Below are 11,209 nucleotides of genomic sequence, written 5' to 3' on the forward strand. Positions count from 1 at the left end.
CTTGTCTCCTGGCCTCGGTTGGTTTGATCAGGAGCCAACATTGACTTCATGATGGGCCAATGAGTGCCATCCCAGGGCATTAAGACTCAGTTAAGGAGGGATTCATTTGAGGGAAGAAGGAATTTCAGCGCAAGTCAGAGCAGCAAGATAAAAGCCCAGCTCTACGGACAGAACACCCTTGTCGAAAATTAGGAAGACGAAGAAATGTGATGAATATGAGGATGCCCTGGGCTCAGTGGATTCCTGGCTTAGAAGCCTGCAGACAGGCCTCCCCCATTTTGAAACCCCCTGTGCCACAGCAGTTGGTACCAGAGCCATGTGGCGAGCAATGATCCAGTTTCAGCAAAACATCATCATCTCTCGCATGAAATTAATGATGTTAATTTGAATGTTATTGCTTTTGTAGTTCTCCTTGTAATTAATTTGTAAATTTGTTTTGGTTTCATAACTGTAAACGAGCCATGATCATAAGGACTTCATACCTAATTTTATGTTTCTTTATATTTGAGTAGCAACGCAATAACAAAACAAAACAAAACAAAACAAAACAAAACAAAACAAAACAAAACAAAAAAAACAACTAAGATCAACCCTGAAGGGGGTCCCTTTGTTTCCTGAAAGTGTATTTTCCAACTCAGGCCAGAGAAGTACTGCTCAAATCTGATCTCAGAGTTGGCTCTTGGGTCCAACGTTAGGGCACATGCATTTATTCCTGTTTGAGATCACCCTTTTAGGTTTCAGTCCCGACGATCTTTTTAATCTTCATTCTGTCATCCAATAGATTGCTTTCCTTCCAGCTTCATGCCTTTGGCAGATTTAAAAAGCATGCTACCAGCCAATGTTGCGAGCAACAAAGTCAACTCTGGCTGAGGTAAGTAGAGAAATGGTTGATTGCCAAGATGGAGGGTGGCTCACAGGTTCACTGGGAAGGCCACAGAACCTGGGGCCATGGCAGAGAAAGAGTAATCTGAGCACCAGGAAAGATGCCGTCACAAACCAGGGGGCAAAACCCGACTATGGAGGATGTCACTGTTCTTATGCCTGGATGGCCCAGCCTGCCTGGCCTTGGATCGTGGACACAGGCCCCATGGTGTGCCAGTGCTGCCCAGAAACCCAGAGGCTGCTGCCACAGCCCATCTCCTGCCACCAGAAAGGATTTGCCTCTGTCACTTCTCTGAGTTCCCATGCTCTGGCTCAAAACTAGGGGTGCATTAGCCTAGGTGGCAGCCTAGCTTACCTACCTGCACCCAAGATGGGAATGCGAGTATCTGGTACTTTCAGGACCTAGTACTGGAGGTGAGCTCTGCCTCCCATCAGGGCTTGTTATGGAAGCAATTCCCCTAACATAAGAAGGGGGTTCAGATGCCAGGCAAGGAAAGCAGGAAATTTACACTCTCCATGCCTATTATATCTTTATCCAGGTAATTGTCAAAAATGGAACATAGGACCAGGGCGAGACAGGACAGCTAGAGTTGGCAAGAGGCCTTCCTCCTGCCACTCTGTCCCTACTGATGACCAGCAGGATGAATCCAGGGGTGGGACCAGGCAGCATCTGATGTTTGCCCGGTGCTATCAGCCTTATGCGCAAATCATAATTTTGGGTTTTCTCCCAAACTCACATTCCTGAAAGGAGGAGGAGTGAGGAGATAGGGGGGAGAGCGTGTTAGTTCTTGTTTTGTTTGAGTTCTTTCATCTGGCTAGATGCACTTCCAGTATCATGTAAATCAATGGCTTTTTTCATTACTGCAATAAAATTTGCCTTTGTACCTGACTCCCCAAGGAGTTGGAACATAAGCAGAGCTCCAAAATTCACACTTCACCACACTCGGGCGCAATGTCTTTGTTAAGACTCTGTTTGATCATTTTGCTTTTGATCTGCCTGCTTGGATGGGAAGAGCCATCCAAGTCTGCCGAGGGCCCTTCTATAGCAAACTCTCTGAGAGGGTCCTCTTAGGACCCATACGAGTTCCCCCTGGAAGTATTTCTTGTTAACGTTGGCTCATCACTCAATCATGCCTTGCTCTATGGCAAAACTGCCAGACTTTGCAAAGCTGGAATGCATGGGAAGTTCAGGGTACGCTTCAGCACACCTGTCTTTGAGCAATGAGGTGTAGGGTGAGGTGGGAGGTAGTTGGTTGATGAGGGGTTTGGGAATTACATCGGCTGGTAGCTGGTAGCTGGTCAACTAAAGACAAGTTCTTCCCCCCTCTGGAGAGCAAGAGAGAGAAGGGAGCCCAGGGAACACTATTTTCCTTCACTTTCACGAGGGAATGCTAAAGTAACAGACGTGAAGGGAGCCCAGCAGATGTTAATCAAATACATGTATCTAAACTAGTTATCTATATATTTACAGACAATAATGGATCACCGAGATTTATAACAGCAAATGTAATCTCAGACCAAAATGCAGGCAATTGCTCGGCTTTCACTTGGAATGAATTATAGAAGCCAAAGTCTAAATACGGTGGGGGAAGATCCCAAGAGAGCTGGATAGTATCATAAACATGCTTGAATTATAGCTCCTCCGGGGCTGCTTACCCGGCGGTCCTGCAGGCCAGCAAGAACCTTTATACGGTAAGAGGCAGCTGCCAGCACTCAGGGCTTGGGCGAGTCCAGCCTGGCATCCTTCCCTCTCGAAGAGGTGGTCCCATCCCCTCGGGCTGCATTGCAGTTTGGAGCAGCCCACAGATCCCCCTTCAGGCTGAGATGCTCTAGTTCCCAAACACTGAATTAAAAAGGATCTGACCCATCCTCCCCCTACCCCATCCACTTTTTTTCCCCCATATGGATAACCATTTATTGAATTGCCCATTCTTTCTCCAGTGATCTGCAATACTGCCATATATCAGTTTCTATACATTTAAGGCTATTTCTAGGCACTTTCGTTCTGTTAGTCAATTTTGCTATCCTTAAGAAAATAAAATATGTATGGAAGGGTAAAGTCCCAAGAACAGTAGAGGAACACTAAAAGAGACTGGAGTGGGAATGGGGGATTGACTTTTCCATTAGATTAGCAAGGACGTCTTACAAAACGATGGTAATTAAGATCGTATGATACTGGTACACGGATAGAAAAATTGACTAACACCCCAACCACTTCTACTCAACTTGAAAAGGAAGATGGGTCACCTGAAAATGAACATGCCTGTGTTTATTCAGTGGATAACTGAGGCATCTTCTAAGATGAAGTGGACCACAATCGGTAGAGAGATGTCCAGGCAGTTGTTAGCATTTAATTATTTTTGAATGATAAAAAGTTGCCCCCAAAAATGATTTCTTAATTATGTTGTAGAAGCTGCACTTGGATTAGGCCTTTACATGTGGATAGAAGTTTCCCTGGAAAATTTCTTGCCTTTTAAGCTGGAAACAAAAGCGGTTCAGCATTTGTTTGTTGCATTCACCATCAAATACTAAGGTACTTTGATAAGAAATCCTTTTATCCGTCCACGTTTAATAGAATTGGAAGTGGAGAGATAGGAGAACTGAGCCTGCTCAGGGTTGCAACTATCTCGTGTCAGAATACTTGGATAATCAGAATGATTATTATTACATATGCGATAAACAAATTAATCACGTGTAAGGGAAAACACATTTGTTCTCTTTTCAACAGTAGATGATAAGAAGCCAGGTCAGAAATGTTTCTTCTAGTTATTTGGGTAGCCATCTGTCCTGGGTCTTTTTTTTTTTTTTTTTTTTTTTAGTTTTTTAAAATGTTTATTAGTTTTGAGAGAGACAGACAGAGCATGAGTGGGGGAGGGGCAGAGAGAGGGAGACACAGAATCCGAAGCAGGCTCCAGGCTCTGAGCTGTCAGCACAGAGCCCGACCCAGGGCACAAACCCATGAACTGAGAGACAATGACCTGAGCTGAAGTCCGACTCTCAACCCACTGAGCCACCCAGGCTCCCCTGTCCTGGGTCTTTGTGTGCGTGCCTTTGGTTCACTCTAATTCATTCTAGGCAGTGGAGAAGGACCTCAGAAGGGTTTTCTGGGTATAAGGTTGGTGAGAATGGGATTCTCTCTCTGAGATTTTCTCAACTCCACCTTTAACTTGTAGTCAGGTCATTTACACTCTGCTGCCAACTACATGGAGTCATAGCTAAGCAGTCAGTCTCAGACAGGAGTCCCATCTATTACTGAGGGGCTGTGGACCCAGAGAAGTTAGCCCCCACATTTCATCTATTTATTGTATAATGAGAGCATAAGTGGCACCTTACCCATACTTCACTAATCTAGAACGTATGGCACATACTAAATTCTCAGTAAACATCCTTTATTATTATTTAATCCTCCGTTACTTGGCACAACGATTAAGAAGACACAGATATATTAGCGATCATTCATTTCTGTTATAAATACGAAAAGACTCTCAGATGTTTAATAAAAATAATATTCAGTATTGTTTTTTATGCCTTAATTTAGGAATAAGTAGTGTATTCTTAGATCATGCTTAGTGCAAGAAGGGTGAGAACTCTTTTAATGCAACAGTTTTAGAAGCATTCAAAAACATTTTTTAACCAGAACAACAAAACCCTCTGCTTAAAACCAAAGTGATATATTTTCACTTTTCAGTCTTCAGAACATTGGAGTTTATAAATTCAGGCACGCTAATTTCTTTTCGGTTTTTGCTATATTCCAGAAATATGTATCTATCAAACTTCCAAATCTAAGGTCAAGTCTGCTTACAACACAGTTTTGTAAGGCTATCTTCCCAACAGATGGATTCTCTTAGCATGGACTTCGGGTTATGCCTTTCAAATATACATATTTCAAATATACATATTTCAAATATACATATACATATGCTTATGTATTTGAGGGCTTGGAGGTTCTAAACATTTATTTCCCCCACCTAACAAAATAATTTATTCCAATTCCTATTCATTCCCCCAAATATTTTGATGGTTTGAAAAGAGCTTTTATTAGAGATACAACTAGGAAAGAGGAATGAATACCATCAAATGCAACCTAACTGCTTATAATGTTACTGCTTTGAGCCTCCTTGCAGTGAAACGAAAAGGAAAATGAGATTAGTTACAATCTTCACATTGTTTTAAAACCTAAATGCCCACTAGCTGTTCACGAGGAGCACATTTTGTCCTGGTCCTGAGGCCGGAGAGAAACTTCCCCATTGGGTCTCATAAAGATAAAATTATGTAATATAATTTTTAAATATTAAAAAATATCCCTGAAATGAATGCAGTATTGAATTTTATATGATTGTCCTTGCATAAGTGGAAGACATGATACAAAACCACAGTTCAATAAAACTAATGCTATACAAAGCCAATGCAGAAACAAGTGATCTAGGACCCATGTGCCATGTGAGGCTGCCCTTCTTCTATCATGAACCAAAATCTAGTTCCAGAAAGCATTAAGTAAGGAGATCCACAGCCCAATCCACAGCCAGATTGGTGACGGAGTCAGAACAGATAGGGCTTTCTTCCATTGAGACCAACCTAGCAGCACTCCTTACCCAAAATCATCAGCTGTAGGACATATAATACTTTCTGTCCACGAGGACTTTCTGCAATGACTGGGATGACCTGCTCTTCTATGATCTTCTGCGTGGAGCTACATGATACTATTCAATATGGCAGCCACTAGCCCCGTATGACCATAGAGTATGTGGAATAGTAAGACTGAGGAACTGAGTTTTATGTATATTTAATTACTTTAAATTTGAAAAACCACAGTGGCTAGTGGCTACTTTATCAGAGAGTGCAGCTCTAGAGCACCATGAGGTGGCCACAAAACTTAGCTTATTCCTGCTCTGACTCTAGGCCCCTTGTGTTGCAAGGATGATGGGGAATGAGAAATGTTGGGGCACATGAGTGAGATGCCTTAATTGGTCCAAACATCTGCACTGGTCATGGGTCATAGGGCCCTCAGAGCCCTTCAAGCCCTCAAAAAGGGCTGCTTCTGCTGTACCCATCCTGATGGCTATGCTTGGAGAGAGGAGATGAGGAGATCAATCTGGGATTGGGGGGCTTGACAAGAGCCGGCTAGGGTCCACAATGGCGGCTCTGAGCTCCAGGCTCAGCTTCCTCCTTGTTTCCCTTTGTCCTTCTCAGGCATGAGACGTGGAGTTCCTCAGCTGAGAAATAATACCTCCTATTTCATTTTTGTCAGGCTGCTTACACTACAATTCATAAGCTTACAATTTTTCAGAAATTTAAAAATAATATTTGAAATAATAGTTTCCAAAATTTTAAGTTAGCAAAAAATAATGGTAAGAGGTAATAAGCAAACCTCATTTCATAATACAGTTCCAGTTAAGGGAAGTAAAAATAAACCAAATTCCATAGTGTCTTACTCAACAACAAAATGTGTTTAAAGGGCAACAAATGACAAGTTGCTCCAGAACGTACCAGTAATTTCTGAAATCTTAACTCCCAAAAGGATATTGTTTGGTGATGCAGAAGTAATGAGAGAATATTTGGGAATAGTGGCAAATATTGCATCATTATTTGAAAATATATAAATTTAAAATGCTTGTAACCTTTTTTTTTTCAAAAATATTTTTTGTCGTGCAGAAAAATGACTTGCTCAGAAATGGACCAGTGTAATGCAGCTCAGGTAAAAACCTTTTTTATACACTGGCTGAAACCAGGGATTTCCCTAAATATAATTACGTGATTTTTCATAATGATCGTAAATATTAAAGTGAATGAAAAACCATTACTCTCCCTTTTGTACTAATGTATTGTGTTAGCTAAAGAAAGGGATGTCAGATTCAAGTCTAATTACTTCTATTTCATTTCTGCTATATTTCTGTTTTCTTTATTGTTTTGTTGTCTGGGCTCCCAACCATTTCCTAAAAGATGCAATATTTCTTTATCAACTAGCGACAGAAACGATGTAAATAAATAATTCCTTATAAATTAAATGAAGTCAGTCATGAGAGGAGAGTGAAAGAAATTATTGCTCTCTTTTAACAGCAAGCACGTGGGGTGAGGGAAAAGATGTATTAAACAAGAATATTTAGTACAGGTCTTTCTGACTGCAAAGTCCTCCTGCTGAGAATTTCACACGCATCTGGGAAATAGTCAGTTAGGGCAATAGTTTCCTCAATTTGTCCAAAGAGCTTGCCCCTATATATATTTCCTGCCACTCTCACTTTTGGGGTAAGGGTTATACAGGTTTATCATGGACTGTTGAGTACCGCCCCTCTTTCTTGTTTTACGTTGAAATAGAATTGACATTTACCAGTGTGTAAGTTTACAGTGCACAACATGTTGATTTGGTACGATTCCCACCATAGCATTAGTAGCACCTTTATCAGGTCACAGAATTATTTGCTGTTTTGTGTGTGTGTGTGTGTGTGTGTGTGTGTGTGTGTGTGTGTGTGTGGTAGGAATACTTAAGATTTAGTCTTTTAGGTACTTTGAAGTTTAAAATATAGTATTCTTGACTATAACTGACTATATCACTGTATCTCATTTGTTCTCAAGTTTTAACGTGCATCAACTTTATCTACGACACTCACAACATTTAAAATTATGTTCATGAGGGGCGCCTGGGTGGCTCAGTCGGTTGAGCGTCCGACTTCAGCTCACGTCACGATCTCGCGGTCCGTGAGTTCGAGCCCTGCGTCGGGGCTCTGGGCTGATGGCTCAGAGCCTGGAGCCTGCTTCCGATTCTGTGTCTCCCTCTCTCTCTGCCCCTCCCCCATTCATGTTCTGTCTCTCTCTGTCTCAAAAATAAATAAACGTTAAAAAAAATTTAAAATTATGTTCATGAGGTCCTGTGTTCGTATTTTCTTTTCTGGATGGAAAGTCCTAATCCTCTCTGTATTATTTCTGGGAAGGGATTCTGCTTTCTTACATTTTCTTGAGCAGTTTGAAATTGAAGAAGTAGATATTTGGAATCTATTTTTGCACGATGGGGGTCTCAGCTTTATGAGGAGGCCAGAAGGTAGTGTCCACCCCAAAGTTTGGTGGGTACAAGGTTAGTTTTGATAATGCTATGTAGCACTGAATCCTGGCTCTGCTACTGCATACCCTGGGGGGATAGCTTCACCCCTCTCTGCTTTGGGTTTCTCATGTATCAAATGGGGCTATCTTTCTCATAAATGAGAGTGTGAGGTTTTCATTGGGTAGGAAGTCCCAGTGAAACGTGCTGACCCATAGCAATCACTCACTCAATAAATGATAGCCCTGGAGTCCCAGGCTAGAGTGATACAACCACTCTAAGGGAACAGAGACATCACCGAGCAAACAATGTGGTCTTTCCTTCCTACGTGCAATTCTCAACAGACTAGTTCAGACAGTGGTGGCTGACAGGCCCAAAACGGTGTCACTGAGACTGACTTCTCAAGCCAGGGCTTATATATCAGCTAATTGCAGTCTGGACCTCCCTCAGAAATGTGGTCTTAATTGATCGGTCAGGAATTTTTCAACCAATGCCAATGACTCTGCCACTTGGGTCCTCTCCATCTGCCCCCCACGAAAGATGAGGTCATCGGCATGATAAGACCCCTTGCCTTTCCCTTAAGAGAAAGCAGCCTTGTCCGAAACAGTCCTTTCCTTTTGCTAATAGCTTCCTTGCCCCACCCTCCTTCTATAAAAACCTTCCATTTTGTACAAGTCCTTGGAGCACCACTCTACTCGCTAGATGGGATGCTGCCCAATTCATGAATCGTTTAATGAAGCCAATTAGATATGTTTTTTAAAAAGAAAGAAAAGAAAGTGATGGCCAGGCCGTTCCAGTTCCTGTGGGTTCTTGGCTGGTTGAGAGAGTGCACTGCCTTTATACACAAAGAACAACATGGCTTCTTGTACAATACGGGTGCCGTGCTCTCTCTGCTTCAGAATGCAGTAGGCATTGCCCACTCTGCTGGCACTGATGGTGGGGGAAAAAGCCGATGTTCCTCTTCTCTCCTTCTCCTCCCCCGTAATGTGTTTTCTTCTCCTGCCTGGATCTCCATAGGATTCTTTTTGAAATTGGGGTTCTGTAAACTTATCAAAATGTGTCTCAGTGTTGTCCATTCTGTATCATTTTTTCCCCCAGGATGCAGGTTTGTTGAATGAATGAATGCATTCATTCAGCAAGTAGATATTAAGCACCTACTGTGTGCTGTGGATATGTCAGTGAACAAAACAGACAGACAGACACACACACACACACACACACACACACACACACACATCCTTACAGAGATGATATTCTCATGGAGAAAGCCGATCAGTAAACATAATATAAGGAGGGTATAATAGTGTTTTGAAGGGGCATCAGTGCTCTGGAAGAGTGTAAAGGGCCTGCAGGATAGAGGTGGGCTGCAATTTTAAATAGGTTGGTTCAGGTAGGCCTGACTGGAAAGCCACATTTGAGCTAAGACTTGAAGGAGATGGAGGTGAGAGCCATGTTGTTATCCTGGAGGATGACAGGCCAAGCAGAGGGAGAGGGAGAGTGGAGGGGAAGCATCAAGGAGGCCTTCCTGGTGGCAGTGGCAAAGAGGGGAGGGGAGGAGAGAGAGGGGATGTTAGAGAGTCCTGGAGGCTCTATCTCACAGGACCCTGGGGTTAGTTTGACATGAGTGACATGAAAGCCACTGCAGGATTTTGAGTCAAAGAAGAACCTGATCTGCCTTGTGCTGTAAAAGGAACATTCCGGCAGCTGTGTTAAGAATAGACTAGGATACAGGAAGATTCATCTCCTCCTTTTCTTCAGAAACACTTTTTAAAAATTCATTATATCTTTCATTGCTTTTGTTCAATTTAGCCTGGCATGTTCTTCAGAAGTAAGAGTTACACATATCTTGGGTCTCTTGGTCAGTACCTCATATCTATCATCTATCACTTCTACAGACCCCTGCTTTCCCAATTTTTTTGGTAAGGATTTCTCACATGTCTTCTCTGTTTATTTACTCACTGACACGTAGTTCTCCAGAGATTTGAGTATGTTAGTCACTGCACTGTGATTGAAGGTACAGAGGGGAGCAGATGACAAAGCCCCTGTGGTATAGATGCTCACCTACCAGTGGAGCCGACAGACAACTCACCACGGAGATAAATACACATGGTGATTTCATACTGCAACAGTGCCGTAGAAAACATAAAATGGGAGGAATGTTCTAGAAGGAGATGGCAGAGGAGCTTTAGACCCTTGGGTCAAAGGGGGTCTCCCTGAGGTGATCTCCAAACTGAGGCCCAAGTGATAACAAGAAACCAGCCATGTTCCTTGGCAGGCAGAGATCCATGGAGGCAACCGGAAGTAAAAAGAGGGGAGAAACGGGAATGGGCTTGCCATGTTTGAGGAGCAAAGAGAAGGCAGCAAGGAGGGAGCAAGGGAGCGGTGGGGCGGCAACGTCAGAGAAGTAGGCAAGGAGGGAAATTGGACTTCATATTCATGGTGAGGGTGGTCAGTGGGGGATTTTGAGCAGGACATCAATGTGATATGATTTACATTTGGCAAAAGGCCAGGGAAGGGCAGGCTTTCTTAAACAAGACACGAAAAGCAAATCATAACAGAGAAGATGTATAAATCGCACCGCATTAAAATTTTTTAAAAATCCATTATCAAAAAACAATTTAAAAAATGAGTCTACAACCACAAAACCAACCGGTGATGAGTATGTAGAATATAGAAATATTTTTCCTAAAAATCAACAGGAAGGAAAAAAGTCAATAGAAAAATGGGTTGAAGATATGAAAAGGAAAACAGAAGTTAATAAGCAGGGAAAAGATGCTTCCCTGTGACTGGTACTTAGATTTAAAAAGGTACAAGAAACTACTTCACACCCATCCGACTGTTAAAAATTATTAGACTTACAATATAAAGTGTTGGAAAGGATATAGAGCAATAGGAACTCACACGCTGCTGGGGGATAATAAATTGGGGAAACGTATTGTGGAGAATTGTTTGGTAAGATCAAGAAAAGCTAAAGATTTTGATTCTCTTCAATCCAGAAATTCCACCATAGAAGATGTACCTTGGATAAATTCTCGCATGTGATGCAGGGAAAATCTTAAGTATGTTCACAGCAGGTGCCTCAGGTTTGGCTGACATAAGAAAGCAGGAGAGAATGTTTGGGCCACTGTAACAAAGCATCCTAGACATTGTGGCTTGTAAACAGGTACTTATTTTTCACAGTTCTGGAGGCCGGAAGTTGGAGAACAGGGTGCCTGCCCGGTCAGGTTCTGGTGAGACCTTTTCTGGTTGCAGACACTGACTTCTTGCTGTATCTTTACATGGAAGAAGGGACGGGGA

This window comes from Prionailurus viverrinus, chromosome D3 (assembly GCF_022837055.1).
Source record: "Prionailurus viverrinus isolate Anna chromosome D3, UM_Priviv_1.0, whole genome shotgun sequence".
In the NCBI taxonomy this organism is placed as follows: Eukaryota; Metazoa; Chordata; class Mammalia; order Carnivora; family Felidae; genus Prionailurus; species Prionailurus viverrinus.